Below are 26,029 nucleotides of genomic sequence, written 5' to 3'. Positions count from 1 at the left end.
TCCCTTCCACAGACTAAATCCTTGCTCATGATGTTCTTCACTAAATCCTTCAATCAAAAGAGGAAGATTTATATAGGAGCTTTTGTTTAAACCCATTACGTTTTGATTGATCGTAATTTTTAATGGGTTATAAAACTATTAATAATAATTATTTTTCTTAGATTTGGACTTCATAGTAACACCAAGAATAATACAACAATTTTTTTCCCATGGGATTTGATAGTAACAATAATTATTTTTTCTTACATTTGCAACATTTTTTTAAAGTAATAGAAGGCTGTTTCTTGCCGAGACATTTACAGAACAGCGTGCAAAAACGTGTGTGATCGGCTTGTCGATACGCGGATAACAAACATGTTCTCATCTACCATATAAGAAATCCACAAGATTGTTCACACTGCTGAGACGGTCTGCCATTTTTCAATCAACAGAAATATCTATTTGTATCTGTGAATAACGAATAAAGGTTTCAAACTGAAGCAGAAGGTTTTGAAAATGTAGTCTGAAAATGCACGCGTATTACAAAGCGTATAGGTTTGCAACGATTTTGTCAAAATGCAGGCGTTCATGCATCAAAGCACTGAAGTACAGAATTAAGGGACTTACAAAACTATTTCTATTGCTTGAACTTACACCTACTTATTGACGTATACAACCACCCATTCCTCATCTGTTTCCTTGTCTGTCAGTGACAATAGCCCAATAATGTTGTTTGGGGTGTATTAATTTGAAGTGTACTTGAAGATGGCTACATTAATTTGTTACATTTGTTAAATGATAGAAGATCAGCTGACAATGCCTTTTAAAATATTAATAGTAATTCACACTTTTCTAAGGGCGTCTTCTTTAGCAACGAAATCTGAGAAATTCACGCTGACTGCATCTCAAATGATTCCTTTTGTGGCAGGAAATTCGACTTAAAACCTGCTGAACATTTTGATGACCATACAACCTTCCTCAAAAGGATAACAGATTAGTATCGACGCAGAAGTGTTTAAAATATGAAAACAAAAGCAACGAGGTTTAAATCGTATTAACACTGGGTTAATTTAATTTAAAGAAAATACAACTTATTTCTAACGTTGCAATATTTCAATTCCTCTTAAATTAAAAGCACAGCTAATATTCCAAGCATTATACCTTTGCATAGAGTCGAAACTTATACACATATTACGTGATTTGAACTTATCTGATAGTTGAAGTTACTTTGCTAAAATAAACTATTTTCAGCAACAACGAGAATGTAAAATAACATTTAACAGCCCCGAATTAATATGAATATTGTTGTAAAACAATGTAAATGACGGCGGAAGATTTCCATGTTCCACTCAGACAGTTTTATGTGTATTGGAACAAATGTTAAACCTTGCACTTTATGAAACTTGATATAAGCGAAACAAATGAGTAAATATAAGTTACGGTAAATACAAAAAACAACAATAAAAAGTTTCTCGAAAATGACAAAATCTGAAATACTTATTTCTTCTTATTAAGATGGGGGGGGGGGGCAGGTAGACTAATATTATTGCTAAAACTAACGCAGTTTAGGCATCGTTATTAAGGAAGCTTGTGCTTCCAAGTTTTTCCAATAAAAGTGACCTTTTGAAGAAAGAACGCAACTAGATATTCCCATACACATTTTTGTCGACCACTGCAAACAGACTTTGGGTGAACAAGACGTTGAATATTTTGTTTTTTAAAAATTTAGAAGTCGGCTCACTGAAGATACCCCTCTACTTGTATAGACGTCCTACGTTGCTGCGCACTTTGAAGTTGTGCACAAGCTAAGATCACCTCATACGTTTTAAACCTGTACAAGAATAAACACGTTGAAATGACTAACCTCTGAAATGGGAAGATCATTCTCTGTGTACTTCATAAAAGTCTATTAAGGCTTAAGTTGAATATGGAATTGTTGTCATATTTACTGTTGCATTACAACAGAGCGGGTTTACGTGCATTTGGAATAATTCATAGGGTTATGTCGAATCGTGTGTATGTGTGGTGTGTGTATGGGTTAAAATATCCGAAAACAGATATTTTGAAAATGAGGAGTAAACTGCTTTGTGGACCAACAAACACAAACTGGAATATTCGTCTTGACACCGTAAGAATGGATTCATCTAGAGAAAACAGTTTTGTGTTACAATCAACAATAGATCACAAAACAATATATCATACATTCAAAATAATTCTATACAGAAATATGACACTGGCTACAAAAATTATCATCAAATTCAAGTTTATTACAAATACCACCATCGACTTTCAGACAATTATTAACGGATACAATCATTCATCGACGATTAACAACTCGGAACAACTTTTAAAAGTTTCAGGTACACACAAAAGAAACAAGATGTGTTTGAATTGGGGAAAATGGGGGAAAACACTTAGCCTCTAGTTTAAAAAATACACGCTATGTTATAATACTGCTCTCACAATTAACCAGTAAACATCTGTCAATCTGTTACTGTAAACGTGAAAAAGCTTTAGGCTACAGCTGACAAAATTCTGTTAATAAATCACTCAGAAATATAACGCAAATATTATGCAGAGCAAGACTCTTCTGAAAACTAAGAGTATTAAATCTGAAAATATAGACGCCTGGGGCAGACTGAACTTAACAGCCCCTTTATTTAGGAATGGTCATTTCCACATTTTGTTTTCAACCACATTAGGTGTAACTGGCATTCGTCATAATTGTGTAATATATGACTTCGTTACTTTATACAGAAGAGGCTTTGGAATGTTACCAAAACCATACGTGTTAAAAATAATCGATCTTCAAAGGCGTTCGGCTGGTAGAATCTTAACGTATTAGTTTTAAAAGAATGAAAAACAACGCAAGTGCTCCGCAATACACAAATACCACCAATTCAATCCGAAATTTCAGTGTCTTTCAAATGCACCAACCTCGTTGCTCTCCTTTGAATCTATTTGAAATGGCTGTGGACAGATTTTGCATTTTATATTTCTTTTGACCGTGAACTTGTAACATTCCTGTAATTTGTGAGACCTCTAATTGCGCTTGTTCTAACCACCTTACATATGCAAATGTTCACTGAAAAGCAACTGAATTATTAATTTAAACTTGTTCTGACAGCAGCTGCATAGCTGGAAATAAACATTTATGGCACTCAGCACCAAAGTTTTCCCTTTATGAATATGAACTTTTAGATGCAAATGTTCAATAGTTTTCATTTTAGTAGTGCAGGCCTATAAAAAGACACCCTGTCCTGTACAGTACATCCCCTTTCGTCGCAAACTTTGTTGTAGCAGTCCTGCCGGTTTTTGAGTCAGGATGTCAGCATTCATAAAAATGGTTTTCAGTTTTGAAAACTCCTGCGTTAGACGGCATTCTTATGTGTAGCAGGGCACATCAGACTCGTCCTTATTCCCAAGGGTTTGTATGAAACTGTCGTTTTCAAAGTCCCTTTAAAATACAAGGTAAAAGGCAAATGTAAAAGATTAAGAAGTAAACAAAAGTAACACTGTAAGGGCTATTTATCACGTTATTTATTATTTCACAATATAGCTTCCTCGTATCATTATATATGTAATAAATCCAAAAAGGAAACCTTTTTTTAAATTTCAATACAATGGAACACAGTGTCAACAGACAGTAGACGTACGCGTGATGAAATAAATCAGAGATATCCCGGCCTCGCAGAAATTCAGATATGTACAAAGAGAACCATCTTTCTCTCCTTTGTGCTGCGCCGGCACAGGGCTGGAGGTGTGTGTCAGGGGTGTAGGCGGAGTAGGGGGTTAATGAGGTCATTCACTAGATAGAAATGGTGTTATAACCCGGACATGTGAATTGTCCAGCGGAGACCATAGATTTTGTCAGAATCAAAACGCGTACTTCAGCATCCTCAACAACACCACCAACAAGAATTAAATCTTTAAATTCTTCACACGCAAAATATTTCAAATCACGCGAGAGGGTTAACCGAAGTCGTCTCAGCCGCCCGCACTACCGGCCACATTAGAAACTATTTAATTTTCCTGATTGACTGCGTTTAACACGCAGTGTTGTTCGTTCAAGGGGTTAAATCCAGATCACCGTCTCGCTGTATGTGTGTTTTTAACTGTCTGCGGCTCTTTCAATAGCCAGTGGGGAGTTTGATGAACACTAGACTAGCAAGATTCCTTCTCCATGTCTTCTTCCATTACCGCTACAAGCTCATCATCTGTCATTTTAACTATAACCCGCAGAAACCACCGCTGGTACGTGTTGCCATAACTACTTAAGTGGTGAACACCACTTCGTTTGCCACTGTTGTCATGGATCACTTTTAAAAATGAAGGGTCTACAGCAGGAAGGACAGGGTATCAGATGCTCTGGTAACGAGGGGGAGGAGATGAGGGTGGGGTCGCGGTGCATCGCGCTGATTCAGAGATGAGGGAAGTTTTCCTCCAAAAGTAATAAACGTATATATTTATACACATTCAGTAATGTTTTAAGCAATTCTAATAATGCACCGCTTTACTTTTATGATAACGGTAATAATACAAACACAAGAAGAGTTAAAATCTCGTGTGAGGATAAAAACAATATCTTTAAGACTTAAACGTGGTGGTTAAGAAAACACCGAAATCGGGAAATTCCTTCTCGGCAGAAAAATGCTAGCTTCAAAAACGGTATCACATTTCAGTTTCTGTTGTGTAGCGCCGACGTGAGTGGACATTTGTTCTCTTCTTGTTGAGCAGATACATTTTTAGGAACAAGTAATAGGTTTATTCCATGCTGAAAAAAAGAAGAAAGAGAACACAACGTTTCGGCCGTGGAGCCTTCTTCAGGAGCCTTCTTCACACCTGAAGAAGGCTCCACGGCCGAAACGTTGTGTTCTCTTTCTTCTTTTTTTCAGCATGGAATAAACCTATTACTTGTTCCTTTGCAGCCTACGCATGCTGACGCAGCTACCCACCTGAACTACTACATATACATTTTTAGTTGCGTATTAAAAATTCATCATGATGCTATCTGTAAACACAATAATTTCCTTATCCATGAAGAATACAGCGATGTTCAGATGCTGAATCTGTCATAATTCCTTGCTCCAGCTACCCCTCTGAAGCACGACAGTTTGTTCTTCATCTGGGCAGTGAAGGTCAGGGCTTCTGGGGTTATACAGTACAACGATGCCCCAAAAGTCCACTGCAAAAATATACAGCATTGGGTTATATTTTATCTTCTGGGTTATGTTTCCTATAAGTGCGCCTCCAGACTGCGGACTATCTGCATTATAGAGGAATATGTTCCCCCGTCTCGCCAGTTTTCCAGGGAAAAGCAGAAGAACTTGTGTTTACAGAGCAAAAGATTTACAGACCTTACAGACTTTACTCACAAAGTTCTTTCCTAGTGATCCGCTTGAGCCAGTTTAAAAGCAGTGAAAAAAAAACTTCATCTTGTTAAATATTGAATGCAATTTCAGATCCTGAACGCAAACCGTGTACGTCCGTGAATTATGACTTGTATTTGAAAATGCTTATTAAGTGGTTCAGAAAAATTAGCTCAATTTTAATTAAATATAGTTTCCTCAAGAGGAGACCCCAACCATTGCTGACGCCCAGAGGCTGTCGTTCTTGTTGTTTTTAATTATTTCCCACAGTTGTTCAGACTGCTTTGGGTACTGATGCTCAATTAAATAAATGGGTTTATTAAACACAAAGTACAAATAAATAATTAATTTTAATTAACCTATTTACATTATTTATTTAATTTTACTCGCATTACTGTAAGATATTTAATATAAAATTTATGATCTAAAATTAATTTTAAGGTATTAAACACCCAACAGATTTACGTATAGATGAAGAAGAGGCAGAATCAGTTTTCTGGAAATGTTGCGGAATTAATCATACATTAAAATCAAAAGTTTCTTTCGGGATATTTTTTCTCTTCCATCCTATATTTAAACTTTTTTGTTTCATATGATCACATGATCAATGCATCTATAAATTACCCTTAATATATGCTTTTTAGATCTCGTTGAAAGATGTTCGGAAGATCCGGCAAAGTCTTTCAACTCATGGAACAGAACACTTACACTTAAAGTTTTACCAAAGAGCCATTCATTATCATATGAAATAAATGAAGATGCCAATCGCTATGCTTCGTCTCATTAAGGTAAAAAAAATCGCACTGTTAGTGAAGGCTTTCGGTTATGGCAAGACTGCAGTCTGCTAACCATTCTTGTCTCACATACTGTAGGTTTTAAGAGCTTCGTCTGCCAATAGCGAGAGAGGCACTTTAAGAAAACCGGGAAAAAAAAGAAAACTGAAACTGTAGGAAATTAAACACGCTCTCCCCAAGTTCTGTTTTTGAAAAACAACCCCACCTTCCAAATCGTGCAAGGGTTGTAGAGCTTTCTCCACAATTAAGTCTGGTTTGGGGGCTGAGACAGGAGAATCACAGCAGCCCTGCCCTTACTGCTAATTTAAGCAGGCTTGCCGACTTTATATCATAACTCATTGTGCACGGAGTAAACAGAGTTGCGAGTTGCTCTTTAATAGAAGGTAGACGTTATATTCTTTTCTTGACCATTAACCAACACTATATCAAGCAATGGAAAACGGAATGTATTAATCTGCCCCAAAACAGCCGCCCGAGTTGTCTTACTGTCTAATTACCGATCAGGTGATCTGATGAGTGTGTAAGGGCAGCCTGTTGACCAGTGATGATTGTGCAGGGGGTCTAGTTTTATAAAGCATTACACTCATCTTAGCAGCTGGATCAGATATGCTGGTTGTACAAAGAAGCTTTAGGGGGAGTAAGAGCAAAATGTGTCCTAAATGAAGATGATGTCAAATTTCTCCCAGGCTTGTTCTTCTATTCTAAATGAACAGAATTACCTCTTATTTTATGCTGATTCTTTAGGCAATTTCTGCATTAAAGTTTGACTAGAGCATTAACATAATATCATCTGTTAATACTTAAATGTTTTTGACACATGGAATAAATTCTAAGATCTCTATAACACTGTGTCCCACTACAAATGTATCCAATAGTAAATTATAGGTATCTATAGACAGGGACATTAAATTTTGCATTCACTCCCATAATCTGCTGATGTTTGATCTAGATATTTCCCAAATTGTGGCCCAGTGGTTGGTACATACTAGGCAACAACCCAAGAAGAAGTTACAAAAAATGCACTGCATCTTATTAAACTCCATTTTCATGGAGACTTTCAGACGCCATTTGCTTTTAGCTGTTCACTTAATTTTATGAGGCACTCGCTCATCACGAGACTGTATTTTTCTACATCTACTCTTTTTGTGTGTTGTGAAATATTACAGTCACAATCGTAAAAGTATTACAATGAAAGAGTCAGTTTACATCCCAAATACATCCCAAGCAAAAACAATAGTGAGATGCAAAGTACTGATTATGACCTGATCAGTCATAAAGAAAGGCTGGATTGAGACTCTTCAGAACAGCAGACAAATGGTAATTAGGATAAATGGTGCCAATATGCCCTTTTCTAAAGGTGATCCAGACTCACTCTTCTCATGAAAATGTTGCTTTTGAGGCTGCTGCTGTTGCATACTTTTCTAAACAGAACCATAGACTACTCCATATGTATTCAGTTTAACCTTTCAATATGGAGCATGGTGTCAAGACTAATAAAATGTTTTCATTTTCAAAGTGGACTCAAGCAGAGCTTGTTTTTCCTTTTGATGCAAAGGCTTAATTTTCAGTTTAGCTCGACATTCAATCAGTTCTCAACAAACGTTATCAGTGGCACGTATCGTACCTCTCTGACAAATGTGCTAAATAGGACAGTTTATGTCTGAAATCCGAATAAAAAGAAAAAGAAAAAGAAATGAAATCCTTCACTATTAAAATTGAATGCAAGCCATCTCAGAAGTAAGGGCTCTTGAGTTGGGAAGTTAGAGATTGACAGCTCCTCTTCAAGGCTGGATCCCAGCGTGAGGAGAGCAATCAGGCAATTAAAAATAACAACACTAACTTCACATTCCCCACCTAGTCATTTAACTGGTGCATAGGGTGTATATATAAAACAAAGAAATCCTGGGATGCAGTGTGTTCGTTGCATAGCCTGCCTTACAGCTACAATATGGCTTTAATTTATATGCAAATTAAAGCAATAAAGGAAGACACTCTCTGGAAATTACTCAATTTTAGGAGATGGTAATAAAACGCAGTACGTTTATGACTTTCAGGTACCTATTGGCCAATTGGCTTATATAGCGTGATCCCCCATTCTCCCCCCCCCACCGACCCCCTTTTTTTGTTTGGTCTGAGCCCACTTCTGAAGCAGGAGAAATAAGAGTTCTTTTAAGGCGGGGTGTTTTTTCAGGCAGCGATATCTCCTGAGAGACTCAACAACAGGGACATTTCACAGTTTCGCTTTCTGACTCCTTCGACCATGGTGCTGACCAGCAGCATGCAAGGCTGATCAAAGGCCATCGGAAACATCAAGTAAGCCTGAATGGGGCTAAAGTATGCTAATACGGGAGCTAAATGTACTTTAATCCTGTTAGAATACAAGGTAGTGGGTAGGCAGTTAGGAGACTCGTTGCCTTTCACTCCTTGATTCTAAAGAACCCCTGCAAATCCTCCATGGGGTCTCACTTCCCTTTTCTCTCGAAGGCTGGGTCAGACTTTTTAAGATGCACGCAGAGGTCCCTCCTCCTTCGTTTACTGAGCATCGCCATTCGGGTGAGCGAGCCTCCCCTGCTCTTTAGATCAGCGCCCTGTGACCTTCCCACATTTAAGTACAGACATTAGAGTAGGCTTTCCAGCTGTTGCTTGAATTATGAGGGATTTTTTTTTTTTTTAAGGGAAGGCAGAGCTTAGCGAAACACTAGGCAACAATTTAATACCCTCTGTGCCCAGACCCCAGCCCAGGCTTCGTAAGTCCCTTGAAATACTGTTATGTCCACTGTTTGAACGAATCGTTCTCCAATAATAATTACAGCATTGTTTAACGAAGGGGGTGGGTCTTGCAAAGTTTTATTTCTTGAAGTCTAATGCATAGTTTTTGTTCTTTGCATTTTCTTAAATATGTTTCACTTTGCACAGTATGCATTGAACAATGATTTAAATAACACGTATGCGGCATATATTGATTTAGAGGTATTACCTGGAATATCGTACTGTCAAGATGCAAAGACAACTGATGTCATTTTAGGGCTAGACAATGGCCATACTCTGTGGGGTAAATAACAAAGGTCGCATTGAGAATGAACCTCCCACAGCGCAGCTGATGGTGGGATGGGATAAGGCAAATGGCCATAAATATCACAGAGTTAAGTACAAATTACATAGTGGATATATTTGGCGGTACTGGTTTGTTCTGTAAATCAAATACGGGCATGCTCTCCCAGTCAAACTGCAGAAATGGTTTTAAACACATTAGTGCAGAGAGGCATGTGGTGCCCAGCTTGTCAACTCGCTTGCTGTGTGCTGGATTTGAACGTACTTCAAAAAAGCAAATAGCAATTTTAAAGTTGCAACAAACAGATATTGACTAAAGTTAATGTCATGGAAATGTATAAAAATAAAGTGTACTTCACATTACTGTTGGTTGGGCTTGCAGAAACTTGAAAGCTTCATAAAGTATATATAAAGCTATACAGAATACATGCACTATGTATCACTGGCTCAAATGATGGAACAATAGAAATGCTATTCTGTAAGTTCTGATACAATAATGGCTTTAGATTTTTCCCGTTACGAGCCTTACAAAAAATTGTTTGTACAAGTGACATCTGCATTAAAAACATTTCTCTTATTTCAAGAGTATTCCTGTTCTCAGGCTTATTTAAATATAAATATGATTTATAGCACATTTCATAGGGTATAATTTGCAGAACAGCTAAATCCTACAGTGTGCGTGCTAAGGCAACTGTTGGATAGTTTTGGGTTTTGATATCTTTAATTAATGAGGGCGTGATTTAAAATGAGAGTCATGTAACAACATATAATCTGCTTCATATTGTCAGAATATAGAAATAAAATGCTTCTGGTATTTGAAAAAAACAACTGCTTTTAACAGAATAAAAAATTAACATAAAAAGTTAGTAAGTATAATATATATAGCTTATTAGTAAGTATAAAATATATAGCCTATTACTACAATAGTAAAATTCCATTAAGTTTTACATTGCTACAAAATAGAAAATGATTTTTGTTTTGAAGTATATTGGTTATATTTTTAAAACTTTTCTAATGAATATACTGTATATGTATATTATATAAGCCCTTATATATTACAACTAAAATAACAAAATAATACATCAAAATAATAAAAATAAATCTGAACAAGAACAGTTAATGTCATGTGATAGAAGCCCTGTTAGAAAAAATAGAAAAAAAAATCAAATTAATACTTGGTAAGGAAATAATAAGGAATAACAATAATTTAATAATTTAATGTGCAACATTTCAGAAGGATCCTCATCAGAACAAAAACGATTGATTTTACCCTTTCCTTTTATTTTCAATTCCTCGGTTTAAGATAGTCAAAGAAAAACTTAATCGTTAGTTGAGCTGTTGGATGTAAGCATGTTTTGTAGGTTTTTTATATCAAACATGACACAGTAGACGTCCTACACATCTGCTTTGTTTAATATAATGTAATTGGGGATAATGTGTATGATGTATAAATGATCCTAAAATGCAAACAAATATGCCAGCGGTGAGATAAATACAATAAGTTATGTATGTAAGTTATAGATACTTTCAGAGCTATTGAATGTATATGTGTATTTCATAGAGATGACCTTATGATTGACGAAATTGTGATATCATAAACTAACAATGTTTTAGTATTATACATTTGAAGGAGGCACCACAGTTAAAACATTTTCTTCTTTCTTTTAACATTTCAGAGTGCAATTAACCTCTTTTTGAACATTTGAATATAAATTTGTGTTAGTCTGTAACTGGACAGAAGTCTTTTCATTTGAATCTGGCTATTGGCAAAACTGGAAAATGCATAAAATGTTTTTTTTTGTCCATCCATCCGTTTTCTAACAACTTTATCCAATTCTAAAGATACATTTTAAGAGCATAGTGCGAATTGGAAATATTAGTGACCATTGTAAAAACAGAGGGAGACCACCACATGCACATTCTCATATGCTCCCAGTCTATAGCATAGTTTACTCACCCACTAACACAGAGCCTGAACACTTCACTGCACAAACAGCTTCATCAGCAAACGCTGATGTTTAAAGCTGGTGTTTGTGAAGAAACTATGATAGAATCTAAGTGCTTTGCCTGTACCCTGCTTTGTGCCTAAGCAGTGGACAATAACTTGGGTTTACACCTCTGCCTGCATGCTCACCACCCTATGCATGTGTCTGGCAACCTCAACTGACAAATCTTCTGCTTTTACACACACGGCTGTAAAACTAAAGCAAACCTCCAATACAGGGACAGAATTATTTGCAGGATGTTATCAGTATTGTGCATATAATTGGACACAACTCTTTTAGGAAAACTGCAAATGAAGGGCTTTACAAACCACCCTGATATAACTCAGTCTGTTAACAAAGAACGTGAGACACCAAATCCAAGAAACGAACCACAGAACAGACAAAGCAACAAAATCAGAAACATGTTGAGCCAAAACCACACAATCAAGTTCTAGGACATTTTAAAATACAGATAATCTTTGAGGTCTTAGCTGACTGAAAGAAAGAACCACTAAAGGAAGCAGTAGTGATGAAATCTATAATTAAACGTGAGCTACAGATTTTGTGATGTCAGTGCGTATCATTACAGTTCACGCTAACATCTGTGAAACAGGCTTCTTCAGGCTGGTAAATGTTTTCACACTGTGACCATGTAAAGAAAGTATACAAATACCACCACCTGGACCTGTCTTTTTAAGTATGAGTCTACTTGCTGCATATTTCTTCAGTCAGAGTCTTGCAGCTCTGTTGCAAAGCACAGAGTTTAGAGAGAGTCTCGCTCTCTCTCTTTTGAGCACTAAACAGAGTGAAATACACCAGGAGAGTTTTACAATCCGGGCACCTCATTTCACACGGCTAACACACACTTTCTACATGCCCACATGCAGTTTGCCATGATTCCTCTTCGTTTGCAAAAGATTCCACACAAGAAAGAAAACTAAAGATGACCCGACGTCATGTTGGCGTTAAGGTAAGGAATGGCATATTGATTGAAGCCACAGTTACAGCAGCTTGCGGCAGATTCAAGCTAAAAGAGTTCACACACTTATGGATCCCAAACCAAGTTCACCTTCAAGACAAGGTGTGCAGCTGTTGTTCTCGACAAGGCACGGCAGAGAGATAGCACAACGCATTCAACTCTTTCAGGTTTGAGATCCAGGACAAAAATGAGACACAACTGACGCACTTAATCCACTAAACTAGGACATTCAATGTCAATTTCTGTTAGAGCGTCTTACGAGAAATATTAATGATTCCAATCTGTGCATTGGAAAATTAAGTTTAGACATAAGCAGTATACTCAATGACTTACTACAGAGTTACTTTAAATAATTTGGATGAAGATTTCATAATGTGATAATAACTTTGGCTACTGTAACTGTACCACACCATATTTTGTAAGATGCATATTTAATTCAGTTATATTTACAATTAACTATACATTTCTGCTCCCTGATTGTCAGTGTTGTGGCTATACAATTGTTACAACAATGTATCTGTCTTTATGAACATGTTTCTTTGCACATTTCCAAAACCTAAGCTAAAAAGGGGGCATTTGCACAGAATATTGTGAATTGTTGCTTATCTTCTGCAGTTACAATGTTGTTAATAAAACAGGAATCTGTTTTTCTTTCCTGTCAATTGGATACATTTTTCTTCTTCACTCAGTACTTACACATTTTGCAATGCAACAAACCAGTTTATACAGAATGATGTATCTACAATAGAAATACTTTTAAATATAAATAAACCATCTGTGAAATAACACCTTTCAGATAAAATGCTCTAAAACCGAATATCTTCTCAACGAAATTTCTGTAAAGCTATTAGCCTTTCCATCTAATTTAATATAGAAATATGATTCCTTTTTAAAGTAATTTTTTAAATGAATAGGTTAAGTTTTGTAAATAAACTTTAAGGACAGTCAAGAGTGAGAGTTATAAAGACCTGAAAAGGTATCATTAAAAAATGATTAGGGTGAGTATAAAATAGCATGCATATTCCTTAATCATGATGCTCCACTGTGTGACTGGTTTGAAAATCACAGGGCAGCAAAATGCACATCTTGACCTTAACTTTGATATTAATGGAGGGTATGTGTGCACGTGTGTGTGTGAATCGGGAGGGGGCAGTTGTACATGGTCAAGCAACACAGGAATTCTCATGATAATCTGTTGTGGCACCAATCCATTCCACTGTCAGATGATTTACAGCCATGTGTCACCCTCTACCCTTTGCTGAGGGTAAGTTAAATGACCCGAAAATAACATTAATATGTACTGGAGCTAGATGGAGTGCTGGACTAAAGGGGTGGTCTGAGGCATTGCCTTTCACCCATGGAAACATAAGCTCAGATATGGCTCAGAATAGTGATAAGGGTCAAGAGCTGGTAGTCATTTTCAGAATGACAGTGGAAAGAAGTTAAGGGCCGTGGTTGGAAAGCAGTAACCTAGCTTGTGTCAAGTTTTCATTCCTAAGAGATGCTGCAGGTTTAACTAGACTCTCACCTGCTTGACTGCCACGGACAGCTCTAATCACTAATCAAGGACACAGATCGAGGCAGAGCACAGTCTGCGGTATTTTAACATGCCATACTATGGAACATACTTTGTTCCATACTCACACAACCCTTTGTGTAAAACATTCCCTTTGCTGGATCCCTATAGGCTATTCCACTTCATAGCACTTTCACATCGTAAGTATGGGCTCAGGTTAAAATAAACATTTATTGATTTCTAGACATGTCTTGTTTCGGACAAATATTACATGCAGGCTATTTGAAACACATTTGCATAAACAAATCCCTGGGTTGAAGTTCCTGATACCAGGCAAAAGAACAGAAAATGAACCACAATTTATTCATTATTAGTATTCTGTGGGTTAAGAAGCTACTGAAGCAATTTATGTGTCACAGACATAGATGTGATACAAAGAAAACAATACTTGAGCTCAATGCCTGCACCAGGAAGGTGCTGCCTGGCTCAGAACATCTGGATCACTCAAGGCGACACAGCTGGAACCCTTATTGGAGGCAAAAAATCTGGTTTTAGGATTGCCCTTTGAAAAAAAAAATCACAAAAGCCCAGAGATTTAAATCTTCAAAACTGCAAAAGTGTGGTCCTTTCTCCATCATTTCTATGGTAGGTTTATTTCCTAAGAAAATTGTGCAATTGGTTTAGTAAAAACTGAACAAAAACCCTATTATTGCTAAATATTCATGCTTAAACAGAAAACTACCATTTCAGATGAAGTGGGCTGACAGGTGTGAGTTAGACACAAACACAGACACACAACTATAAATGGGTGTGTGTAAATGTGTTCATGCATGTATTACAAACTGTATACAAATGAAGAAATGGGGGAAGTGTTGTTCTGGAAATGCACGTTTTAGAGAGCAGTGCAGTGCCACTTTGCTCTCAATGATGTAACTGTACAAGTACTGTTCATCCCATATGCCTTGACCAAAAGTTCAAGTTACAACTGCAAGACATTTTTGGAATACTGCGCTGTGTAGACCATGGATAACTGTTTTAACACAGGCAGCTATATGTGTGGTCCGTGGAATGTGATCTGATCACAGTGCTCCAAAGGAAACTAGGGATTTTATATAACGTTTCACATTATGGCACATCATGCTATGCAAATTGACAAGTTTTCCTTAGCATCACCACGCATATTTAATTATATTTTCCATCATTCCCAGGAATTATTCATCCTGTCCAGAATGGAACAGGCTCTGTACACGCTAGACATTTTCAAACATGTGCAATAAAAAGGGCATCTTGACAGAGACTTAATGCTTGAGCCCACATGCACTTGTGTGGAATGCAGTAAAAGCAGAAAATCTTACTAACACTTGCAAACTGATGTGAAGTTTCACCCAGTGGCACCCGATTCTGGAAGGAAGGTTTTGGTTTTGTGTAGGCAGTAAAACAAAAGAGTCATTGCTACTGTTTTTTTTACTTGAAGAAAAGTTTCAGATATCTCCTTTTTCTCTGCTATGTAATGTAATCAGTAAACTGTATTATCCCCTACCCCCTGAACCACATACTGAATTGTTTTTCAAAGAGACTGTCCAGATATAAAAGGAACACTTCTCCCACCACCATGTGGATTATTTTTGCATTACATACAAGTTCACAAACAGTGTGACTCATTTTACCCTGGATTATGTGCATTTTAAGGATAGATATTTAATGGCCAATATTTATATCACAGTTTTTCAAATTTTATTTCTTTGTGGTTGATTTAGGCTTTAGCTGATTATAGTGATTAAATACTGATAATATGTATTTTAAAAAATGCAATAAAATTTCAGAATAGAAACCATAAAATCCACAAGTGAGTGCATCTGTGCCACCATAATCTGATCTATAAAACGTGTAAGACCAAGATGTCTGTAAAACATTGCTGAAGGAGCAGATGTGTGCCATCCTTAAGCATGATGGGAATAAATTCTGACATATATCTAAATAAACGACATGCTGCATAAGAACTAGTTACAAGGACAGCACTGGAGAGCCAAAGGCATCTAATTTCCCTAGATGGTTGTATTTTTTATTCCGAAAACCTGGGTTACTATGTTGTTTTAAAAACAGGAGAGTAAGGAAACAGCAGAATACAAACAATTTTACAGAATTAGTAAACTCATATAGTGTTAATAATAATAATAATAATAATAATAATAATAATAACAACTTTTCTAGAACTTCCTTATGTCCACATAAGTGAATAGTTATTGTTTAGCAGTGTTTCTATGAAGCAAAATTTGCTCAACCAATTATAAGCACTTCTAAACACTAGACACAAATACTTTGCCTATTCCTTCCTCCCAAGAACATTAGGTTTAACTTCATTGCAGTTTAACTCCTACGTAAATGGTTATAACGCATATCCCAAAGATCAGCTGACATAAAGCTAAGACAAGTCCATTATACAAATAGGGGGTCACTATTAATGATTCTGTGCAGAGAATCCTGACTAACTGCCAAAAGGATTTAACTGTTTCCAGTTCTGAAATACAGCAATTGCAGTCATATATACTTCTTATCATAAAACTGTTGATTTTGATGATTACATGTGTCAATCATACAGGGTTTTCACAAAATGAGCAGTCAAGGAAGAAATAGGAAGTATATTTTCACTTAGAGTGTATCTGAATTCTTAATTCTGTGCAGGTTCCTTCATCGGATTGTTGCAGAGAAATATTTATGTTTCCACTCTTATACTTTCAATCTTTCAGTCTCTTGTACTTTCGATCCAACTTGTAAAAGCATTATTATTTTTAGAATAAGAAAGCTAATGGGATTTGCATTCCAACTCAGCCTGCATATTTTAAAAATATTCCAAATTTTATACATAGCAGATGGTCCTTAAACAAAACAAGCAGCAGAAGCTGCAAAAGAACAGAAAAAACGGATGTATAAAATCATATATTTCCTTCAAACAGATGAGATGAAGTGCAGATGTTTGTGGATGAGAGGAGCTGACACAAGCAGCTGGTTTCAGAACTTTGATGAAGCTGATGTCAGTCCACGGATGGCCCCAGTAGATGTCACAGCATGATTAATTGAATCTGTTACTCATATTTTACACCAACCAAAAATACAACATTTAAGATAGGAGAAAGTTCTTTTGACCAGGGAAAGGAGATAGCTACAGAAACACTTCTGTAATGTCTCGTTTCAGTGTGTCTCTGCATAGACAAACCTAGACCTTTTAGTACCATGACATTTCCTCATCAATCTTTTTAAGGGTATAAGACCAACATGCTTGCCAAACTCCCCTAGTTTTGTCCACATGGTTTCCAGTAGTGCTGCTAATAGCTTTCTTATCTGCACCTGCAGTTAAATGAGCCCAAAGCATAACCGGGTATGACCGACTAATAAGCAGCATGGAAAATACATCTATTGAAAATCACATTTAAAAGTCAAAGGACTGGCATGGTCTGTATGGCAAGAGTTATTTCATTACTGAATACATTTTCTTACAAAATGGTGGACTGGGGAAGGTTCTACTGATAGGAATGTGCGATACAAAGAGCAAGTGTCGAGTCTCCGTCCATTTTCTTCGCTCTTTCATGCTCGGTTTACAATCAGCAGCTGTTTACACTGGCGTAAAGAAAGGTGAAAGGCTTTCACACAGAATATAATCCTAAAATAGCTGTACAATTATTGAGGCGAGTGGGACAAAAGCCCCATTAACAACACTTGCAGTAACATCTACATATTTAGTGGGCGAAACGGCGAGCTTTTTTCCCCAGTTTTTAAAAGCTGACTACATCATTTTCTCACAGGCAAGCACGTTAAACTGATCACAACTGACATATGTACAGTACAGTGCCTTGCAAAAGCATTCAATCCCATCCTACCGTATTCCATTCTGTGAAATTACCAAATGACATACAGTATACACATGGCTTTAAAATTAATATTCTGTGCAAAAACTGAATGCTGAAACTGAGGAATTCTAGGGGGAAGATATACTGCAGTAAATGTCAACAAAAACTGCAGGGAAAAAAAATGAAATGCGTCGATTGCATACTTCTTCTTGAACACGACTTGTGAACTCGGTATTTGGTGGAAGTGCCTTTTGGCAGCAACTGCAGCCAGCAGTCTTTCGAGATAAGTCTCCACCAACTTTATACACTGGCTGTGTACAATTTCTGTCTCCTAATCTTGGCAAATTTGATCAAGCGTTCTTAAATCACTTGGAGATCACTCACGAAAAGCAGTTTTCAAGTCACTGTACAGATTTGCAACATGATTCAAGGCAGACCTTTGACTGGACACTTACTCCCTTATTCTTAAGCTGCTCCAGTTTATCTTTGTCCTTGTACTTTGGGTCACTGTCCTTCTGAAAAGTCCATTCTCATCCCAGTTTTAAGACTTTATCACTGAAACATGGTTTCCTCTAGCACTTGCCTACACTATATCCCTGTCCATTTCTCCTTCAGTCCTAACGAGAGTTCCAGTCCTTGCAGAGGAGACCGATAGCCTGATGCTGCCACCACCATGCTTGAGTGTAGGGATGGTGTAGACTGGGAGGTTTGCCGTGTTGGGTTGTGCACTAACTCTTAGCATTAAGACCAAAAATGTCCAGTTTGGTCTCCTCTGACCAAAATACCTTTTGCCAAATTTTTGAAAGATGACTCCAGCACTCTGTTGCAAATTCCAGTCAGGAAATGAGCCAGGGCTTCTACTACACCATACAGACCTGCTTGGTGGAGTGATCATGAATCTGAGTGATGCAGTTGACTAATGCACATCTTTCCCATCTCAGTCATTGACCTCTGTAGCTCTTCCAGACTGGTTGTTGTTGTCCTCACAGTAGCTACTCAGACATCTGCCCAGACTTTTCCTCTTTGCCCAGCTGATCAGTCTGAAGGGACGATGTGTGGTACAATGTATCTTCCATTTCTTGATGATTCCACAGACTGCTCAGGTGGATGTTCAGAGACTTCAATGTTTTTGAAGTGCTCAAAAGATCCTTAGACTTCATGGTTGAATCTTTGCTCAAAATTCACAACCTGATCAGGGAACCTCAAAGAGACAGGTATTTTTCTTCTAAAACCATGGCAATCACAATTACTGCACACAGAGAGACCACTGAAACAGATTGTGAGGTTCGTTAAGGTAGCCGTCTGTGCTTAATTTAGGGTTGTCTTTGACTTTTCCATTTTTCTTTCACTTTAGTTACTCTTTCTTTTTGAGTTTTGCATAGAATGTGAGGATATACTGTAGGATTTATATATAAATTTATACAAATATTAATTGCTGTTTCAAAGAGTCATGACTGTAAGTTACAAAGCAAAAAAATGTGAAAACTGTGCAAGGCTCTGAATATAGGCAATGTACACATTTGTGTATGAAACTTGAACTGTACTAAAGAAAAATGCTCCTCATACACACATACTGTACAGCACATTCTGCTCCAGAGTCATCATATTGTTGACTGCTGTCTTGTTGGCAAGTGAGACAGGACAGCAGCCCCAGTGTGACAAAAGGACACCAGTATTGTTTTGTCAGTTTGTCCCTAGCTGAAACACATCTGCCTAAAGAATAGAGATGTCTGGATCCTTGTGTCAAGCAGTGTTAGACCTTATTTTGCAGTTCAGAATATTATCAGACTGGAAAAAGTCAAGTTATCTTCCTGTTTTGTAAAGACCCTGCCTGTATTGCTATCTTACACCTCTATTATCTTATTAATTGAGAATATTAATATATTATTGATACTGTATATTATTCATATTTTATTAATTTATATTATTGCAATCTTACAACCTTACTATTGTATATTTTTAAAACGTAACCCCACTTCTTCCTCTTAAACTCACTTTAATGTCCCTTACGTTTGCCCAAAAGCTAGATGCCTTATTAATACAGCTCATCTTCAAGCAGCTCTAAACACTGTTTTCATTTCATTAAGAAATTATTTTTCACGTCTTTCAGTGTATTGTCATCCAAAATTCTGATGTGATTTACTGATCTTGCACCACGATCCCTTAGTCTCCACCCCTTCCCTTTGTGACTGTGAAGGCTACAATACATTAGTGACAAATCTGTCAATTTGCTGACAGTTCTAATATGAAAACACACACACATCCATGCATTTCCTACATGGCAGAAAAAGACTCTAAGAATAAGACATAAGTTCTTTTTTTTTTTGGTTTTTCCTGCCAGATGTGCAGATTGCAAATAAAGGTTTGCTGGGCCACTGCTCTTTGAGCGTCCTTTTAAATATTTCGTTGTTTCTCCATTCTGGACATCACGGTATGAACAATAGCGTCTTGCTGTAGGAAGCACTATTTGCAATTCAATAGAGGTGAATAGAGAAATGAGAAATATGATGTGCACTGAGAGGCATATAGAGAGAGCTTTTTTTCAGCTTGTAGGGCCACAATGGCATTATCTTAGAAGCAAGTATGAAACAGAGATATAGATTTTGCATGCATCTGCTTGCACCTCAAGTACAAAAAGAGAGCAGAAGACACATGAAGAGAGGAAACAGCTTAGTGTGTAAAAGGAAGTGGAGGGTAAGATGCTGTCCTGCTTAGCTTCTGTCCATGCAGCCTGCTTTGAATAAAAGGTGAGACACAACTGGCAGGAGGTGTGATTGTGTGGTATCTGGAATATTCTGGACATCAGACAAAATCCCACCAACATATAACTTGTTCTAACGACCCCCACTGGTTTAAATTAATTCTGTAATGACTAGGACCATATAACTACAAGAATAAAGCAGGGTACTCGTAAAATATCTGTGCTTCATACTATCACTTCGTCATGTTAAAAGTATCATCTCTCTGTCTGGAGCTAATCTAACTTGTCATCACAGAGGTATTCCAGAAACGCATCATGGACCTTGATGGAGGCTTTAGAGAAATTCAGAAATTATCGAAGAAAGTCTAGTTTTCTTATTTAAACAGCGGCAATACTACATGAGAGACCAGGCCACACAAAAGGGACAGCTTTCCGTAAACAATGTGAAAGTCATCTCTTGTGCCCCTGAGCTTAACTAACAAGAAAGAATGTTTAATAAAGTTCTATAGGAAACCCGACAGCATCCAGAGAACTGCTGCTCTGCATTGATCTGACTGCTTGTGTTATGTTATCTGGCATAACAGGCTCCTCTGACTAAGCCTTGAAAATTGATTGCTGATCTCTTGCTAGCCAGAAGTAGTTGAGCTTGATTGTGTGTGAATTTTGTTTTATTAAGTGATGAGAGTCGAATGGCAGCGGTGATGAGGATAGAATTGTATTAGCCACATCACTGTGTTCCTACAAGTCCTATTGCTTTTGTTTTGAAGGAGAAAAACAGCTTAGGTTTTCCTCAAGGCCATCAATGCACACAGGAGCTCAGATCTGAGATGGGGAGAAACTTGAGCTAGATGATGCTTTCATGTGTTTTTTTATGCTCAATCCAGTTTTGCAATTTGGTTCTGCGGTGGAATGACATGACAACACGTGTTGTGAAGCACAAGCTTCTAATCCATGTGTGGGAAGCTGGGAACGAAACCACAAAAGAAATACAGGACAATCAGGCAACTGAAATGCATGCTGGGCATAGTGTTTGTCCTGCCAAACACCCTCATAATGGGAGACTGCCATTCTCTTATTTCCTCTATCCTTACATCGATCTACAAAATTCATATGTGTCTTGATTTCCAATGTGTTTGTTTGTTTTATAGTGGAGAATTTTTAGAAGCCATACGTCCGAGTGCAGTCCACTTTTCTCATGTTACTTGTCTTTTCATTACAGTCAACCCACTACAGTAGGTCAAGTGTCTTCGCTCTAATAAAACCTTATTACACAGCAGCCTGCCTTTAGCACTGGTACCAGCATACACATAAAACTGTACCAAGACCTAACAGAAAATTGGCCCTTTTATCGAAGAGTGTTTCCGTTATATTTGTAGATGTTCGTGGAGAGAACTGGGTTCTGAAACGATTGCCAGGGACCGATAAAACTTCAGGAAAGTAATTAGAAAAAGGCCACATGGTAAAGGCCACATTCATTCAAACATCTCGCTGTATGCTTTTGAAACTTAGGTGAGCTGCAGTGATGTCTACTTTGCAGCACGTTCTCAGACAAAGCCATTGAGGGCTTCAGGGAAACAGGTCTCTGTCTAAGAATGCTTGCCTTTAAACCCCAAATCACCCGGATTTCTAGAAAGTTAACACATTTTATCAGCTGCACTTAATCTTGTGCATGAGAGGCCAGATATGTCACATTCATTATGTTGTCAGTTCGAATACCCAGGGATCCGTTAGAAACAGACGCATCCTGTTTTGGGAGTGACTTTGTTTCACAGGGAGAAGAAAAGCTTTTTGGACCACATGTCTTTTTATTCCCATGTGTTATGGTGTTTAATCTTTGTATTTGTATGTATAAAAATAGATCAACATTTACAGTGATAGTGATAGGAATTTGCAGACTTACTTTTATTACTGCAATTAGTTGTAATAGTATAGATAGAGGAGATGTTTGTCAAAGATCAGGTCTTTTAATGTTGTAGTACCAAAACATGTACTGGAAAGACAAATACTGAAAACTGTAAAGGTTACCATGATGATTTTAAGACATCTGGACTGTTTCATTATTTGGTTTAATATTTGACAAATTTCAGTAGGAAAGGGTTAGAATCACATTGTAACATAAGGTTGTCTTTGAGTGAATGAGGTGAATTTAACAAACTTTTTACTGCTCATATGTAATAGTTCTCCGGGGAAACATTGTGAACATTGTTGTGTTCCAGCAATTCCAAAAGTTTTTAATTTACGATGAGGGGAAAATAAAAATACTACAAAAAAAAAGAAATCTGAACAAATTATAGCCCTAAAGGTGCAGTGGTCTCCGGTCAGAACATTGCATCTTCCAGACATTTTCAAACAATCGTCTTGCATTTTCCTGCTGATCAATTTGCTGAGCTTTTTAAGATATGTTTTTATTTATTTAAACAATTTATTTCTTTTAGATTTTTCAGCCATTCCATGATGCACAGACCTTACAATCACACATCAGAGATAACTTGCACATGTACTTTATTATTGATTTCAGGCATGACAGTCACACAAATGTCAAGCCAACATAGTGTGGTGGTGACTCATCGGACAGCTCTGATGAAAAAAGTCAAAAACAGGAAAACGCCACTAAAAAGGTCATATAGTATATGCCTTGCTGCAAAATTAGTCATGTTCACTTACTGTACCTGCAACTTGAAAACAGCTGAAGGCTACACAACAGGGTTTTGCACTCATACTTTGCCAAAATCATTCACTGTTCTGATCACATAACAGCTTGTTGTTTTGAGGAGTGAACATATTGCATTAAGCATGTAAACTCCTTTCAGAATGACAGCGAGTGAGTCCCAAGCCAGATAAATAAAGAAGGAGCACATTATAATTTAAAATCAATCAGAGAAAAAGCCAAGAGACAGGGAGAAAAGTTGGGAAGAGTTTACCTCGTTAGCAGAGCGTCTTTCTCTGGGCCAGTACTGAGTCCCACTCCCGTACTGCTCGCTGTCCTCTCAGCGATGCAGAAGCCGCGAGGTGTCAATCCCTGTAAGTCGTGACTGTCGAGCGGTGTGCCAGCGAACTGGAGCGCTCTCTGCCAGCTCTTCTGGTCTATGGCTCTGGAAATCACGTAAACAAATTGAAAACATCATAGGAACCAAATTTCCACACTGACCTTACTTTTAAAAAAAAATACACTTGGATTAAAGTGATTTGCGACACAGTCAGAGTGGCTTACTATTAATATTGAGTAGGCGGACTGCTAATAGATAAAAACAAAGCAGATATTTTGTGGAAAGATAAAAGTCGAAAGGGGACATTCCCCTCCATAATATTGAAAAGAAGTAGAAGCTTCTTCTTTATATAGGCCAGTGTAATTAGATTTGGAGAAATATTATAAACGTAGTAAAGTACAGTATGTAATTATAAAATGAGCAGATCAAACATTACCTTTCTTTATTCAGAATTTGAATGAAGCCGACTTGTTCAGTCTTCTTTTTAAGCACATACATTTTCATTACTATTAGCTTTATTTTTTATTCATTTCTGTAAAGCACAGGTACAACTGACTACATCCTTTAAAAAAGGCCAGTAAATTAGACAGTGACGCAAATCCCTGGTATAAAGATATCTGAAGGCTGAAATCCCCTCAGTTTATTGCAGGCTTAGTCTTATCAAAAGTATATTTACTGCCTCTACAAAGGCACACCTGCAGAAACTTTTTTTTCTGGATTACGGGCAATGATGGTAAGGGATAATTATAGGAGATTATTTTCTATTGCAATAATTATATTAAAACATTCTTTAAATTGAATATGATTGAAATGGCACAGATGCTTAAAGAGTTTTTATTTTTAAATGGGAAGAAACTGAAAAAGAAAAACTTTTTATTTCCAATAAATCCTTTACCTTCAGAAGTCCCCAATTCAATATCCATACATTTTCACATTTGTGTTGGATTAATATATTAATTATGATTATTTCGTTAAATAGGCGACTTGGACTACATGATTGAATCAATATGATCACTGTGCAGTTGAGGCCTATTGAAACAATATACTGTACAGTAGGTGATCCATTCAGGTATCACACCGATCTGTGGATCTATTGCTCCAGGGGTAGCAGGGGGGCAGCCCAGGACTACGGAGAAAAACAAACGGCTGGCCTCTGCAAATCGCTTTCAATTCCCAAGAAAAAAAATGGCATTTATGCTAAAAGCTACCATGCCAGGTTATCATCACAGGTAGTTAGCGAGACTGAAAAAACTGCGAACAAACTGACAGTATTGGTAACCGGTCTGTGAAGTTTAACAAAACAAAAGCCAGCGCCTGTGTAATCGCTATTATCAGCTTGAGAAAGTGTGAACATCTACGATATTTATGGAGAATGAGCCCTGCTAACGTGTTAAACGGATTGCACATTTTGTCATTGAATATCGTTTCCAAATTACTACAGCATGCATTTTCAAATCCCCGTCTAAAAGTAAACGCCTAAAAATGGAAACTGCCTTTGAAAAGACTCTTCAGCGACAATAGCCCTTCATTTTCCCAAGGGAAAAAAAAAGATTGTAAATGTTTTCTTGACAAAAGCAAGAAATACAAATATCGCGTAGCTATACATACTTATTTTCGAATCACAAGTAAAGTCTTTGTGAGGGAATCGTACTTTTGACTTAATCTTTCTTAACGCTCACTGTAGTGATCTCCTGAAATGAACTGAAGACGCCGGTGAATAGCAATAATAAGCGGTCTTTGTTTTGGGGTAGCAGGTGTGTGTGTGTGGGTGGTGGGGAGATTGTGTCTAAATATTCAGCGCAAGAACATGGGTGACGACTACAAATGAGAAACGGACAAAACTCATCATTAGCAGTGTTAGTTATATTTTTTGTGTAAGATACTGTAGCATGATATATAAATCTGGGATAAGAAAAGGCATGGAAGATCGAAGACACAAAAAATGGAGACTCCAATCATCCCCTGTACAAGTTTTTGAAAGTTGCAATCGCCTTTTTTTTTGTCAACAGCTCCATTTAAACTTCCTTCTGAACTACGTGGAGCACTAAGTCTGATACACGTTATTACCGTAGTCCAATAGTCACCCCCTCTGAATCAAGCGGATGTATGTATCCCTTTCGACATTGCATTGTTTTGCAAGTCCTTAGAAACGTTTCTTGTGAAAACACATCTGATCCCATTACTTCTTCTCTGCATCTTTTCCCCCGGTCGATACGTCTCTCGTTACAAGCCACAGCGTTTGGGTCCACACTAAATTAATTAACAAAAACGCACCTTCGTAGTTTCTTGGATCCGCCTTGAGATGCGCTATTTGGATCAAAGGTCTCAGGTGGAAACAATTAAATAGGCTCCAGGAAACAGCTTGCCTGTTAAAACGCTTCAATCGGTTATGAAAAGATTGAGAGAGACAGCCCTGAGTTTACAAATGCGTTTAAAAGTTTTTTTTTTGCTTTAACGCGCAGAAAACGCAATAGTAACCTCACTGTTAAAAAAACAGTATGATAATAACTTTTTAGTTATATTAATCAGCTCTATATTATTGAAGCGCCGCGAATAGAATAATTATTTAATTACTGTTATTATTAATTTCGATGGAATCTGAACTGAACTTTAAAGAATTCAGGACTGTGAAGACAGTAATTAATAATGACTTCTTCCGTATGTTATTGCGTCTCTGTCTCGGGCTCCCTGCCATCGTGAAGCTTCTGAAGAGACTGGTACATGTGTGGTCTTCTGAGGAAAGACGATCTGCTGAACACCTTGCATGTGGTTCGCATCAAACTGCTGATATTAATAATTCACTTTAGGTGCACTTTGGTATTG

General features: G+C 37.2%; 1 long non-coding RNA gene across 1 annotated transcript; it reads right to left on the bottom strand.

Moving 5' to 3' along the window:
* Positions 1-2,225: 2,225 nt before the first annotated feature.
* LOC138242002 (uncharacterized) lies at positions 2,226-25,547 on the bottom strand. The gene is made up of 3 exons (XR_011191279.1): positions 25,481-25,547; positions 23,141-23,311; positions 2,226-3,436 (listed from the first exon to the last, which is right to left on the bottom strand). It is a non-coding gene; the product is annotated as an uncharacterized lncRNA (long non-coding RNA).
* Positions 25,548-26,029: the final 482 nt, after the last annotated feature.

The sequence above is a fragment of the Lepisosteus oculatus genome, chromosome 12, assembly GCF_040954835.1.
Source record: "Lepisosteus oculatus isolate fLepOcu1 chromosome 12, fLepOcu1.hap2, whole genome shotgun sequence".
Classification (NCBI taxonomy): Eukaryota; Metazoa; Chordata; class Actinopteri; order Semionotiformes; family Lepisosteidae; genus Lepisosteus; species Lepisosteus oculatus.
Note: the sequence above shows the minus strand (reverse complement) of the source record. Positions and strands in the feature narration are given on the sequence as shown.